Source organism: Orycteropus afer, unplaced genomic scaffold (assembly GCF_000298275.1).
Source record: "Orycteropus afer afer isolate SDZICR_OR568_19922 unplaced genomic scaffold, OryAfe1.0 scaffold00026, whole genome shotgun sequence".
Taxonomy (NCBI): domain Eukaryota; kingdom Metazoa; phylum Chordata; class Mammalia; order Tubulidentata; family Orycteropodidae; genus Orycteropus; species Orycteropus afer.
Window position 1 is genome coordinate 17,068,176 of NW_006921613.1, and position 1,935 is coordinate 17,070,110.

Below are 1,935 nucleotides of genomic sequence, written 5' to 3' on the forward strand. Positions count from 1 at the left end.
ACTGCCTCGGAAACCCAAGGAGGGGTCGCTATGAGTCGGGGCCGACTCGACGGCAAATAACAACAACAACAACATAGGACATGACTTGGATTGGACACAATGACAGTGCATTTTTTGAGTTATTTACTACAAACATACAGTAACAGTGGTGACACAATGAATGCAGTATGAGGCCATAAGCGCACTTTAACTTTTAGTGAGTTCTGGCTAGACTCTTGACAAGTGAGTGTCTCATTCATTTCATACTAGTCAGGTAAACAACAGAAAGCATTTGCTAATGTCAGAAATTAAAAGCTCTTTAACATGCTGGAAGTAACTAGGACCATTTTTCTAGCTACCTACTTTCCCAATTCAGATTTATTTAGCAAGTTAATTTCAACATAACACAAGGTATATCATCTAGCTGACTGAACCACACACTATGACAGGAACAAGTTTAATTTATGTTCAGGTTGCTGGGACTCCTGGCTGGTCTTGTCCTGCTTTGCACCTTGGTCCTGGGCATTCTGAGACTCAGCTGAGGATAAAAAAGAACCTACCAGTGAACTGTATGGCATATTGTTAACAAGATAATCCATGAGATCATCTAAAGGTCATTTTCTGCAGCTGCCCCTTGCTAGAAGTGAGAAAGCCATTGGACATTTCCTTAAAGGAGGCAGCATAGCTGAACAATGAGTAGATGTTATCTGGCATGACTTCCAAGGGGGTGGCTTGATCTTGAATGTTCTGAGGTAACACTTGGATGCTGGACAGGAGGATGTGGCAGGCAGTCTGGAGCTGCTGAGTTGGGTTCCAGGCAGTAGCAAGAGTGCATGACTCAATGTGCTCAGCACAGTGAGATTCATCTGTGTCATCATGGCTGGTGCTTCTTTTCCACTTCACCCATGAGAATGAGAACTTATCCTGTGCATCCTTAATTTTCTGACAGGCATCATGCACATTATTCCTGGTAAATTCAACCAGGGTAACAATGGAATAGAGTTGAGAAATTGTTTCTTGGCTTTTTTGCTTAGCTTGTTTATTGCTGCTGAAAGCCTGCTGGTAGGTACATGAACAGAGCTTGGTAGACAGAGATACCAGTCTAGTAACGACTTGGTTTCAGAACCACATCAACTCCTTCAACCTTTTTTTGCTTCTTTTTCTAGTTCTTTTCTGGGTGAGAGGGAGATACTAGTCTACCAGCTGCTCTGATTTGGTGAGTGCATTTTCTACTCCACTGTTCACCAGCTCCATCATCCAACTTCTCAATACTATGCTAATGGTACCATTGGCATAGACTTACTCCTCTCCACACTGTCAGTCACTGGTCCTTTGGTCTTACCCACCACTCCAGTGATTTTGCTGGCCCCGGAATCTTTGGCTCCAGTCACAGTAGTAGTCCCAGCATCTTTTGCCCCAGTCACAGCACATTTGACATGGGCAACAACCTGCTTTGTTGGCTGATTCGGAACAGGTAGTTTATCCTTAGTCCTGTCTAGCCCTTTACAGGGATAGATAATAGCAACTGCAAGTTGTGGCTCTAGCTTCTGGATAACAGGCAGAACACTTCACAGGGCTATGGAGATAATGGTCTTCATACTGTTCTCTGCAATCTCACACACAGACTTCATGAACAGATGCTGGTCCTTTGCACTGATGTAAACCGAGGAGACCAGGGCATAAGTAGAGCTCACCAAAGGTAGGTTGGCCACACTAGGTTGTTGATAAACTGTAACAGGTACTCTTTTTCTTCCTGAAGAAAGAAGGAGTGATTATGGGATTTATTAGGAAAGTATCAGGTTACAATTCAGGATCAGGAACAACTGTTATGTTGTTGTTATATGCCGTCGAGTCATACCCGACTCATAGCGACCCCTCCTTGGGTTTCTGAGGCAGTATCACTACGGAAGTAGATTGCCCCATCTTCCTTCTGAGGAGTGGCTGATGGGTTTGAAC

The 1,935-nt window shown here is 43.9% G+C and overlaps 1 pseudogene; it reads right to left on the reverse strand.

Annotated features, from left to right (window-relative positions):
* The window catches only part of LOC122152280, an 11,271-nt pseudogene that overhangs the window by 6,098 nt on the left and 3,238 nt on the right, over nucleotides 1–1,935 (reverse strand).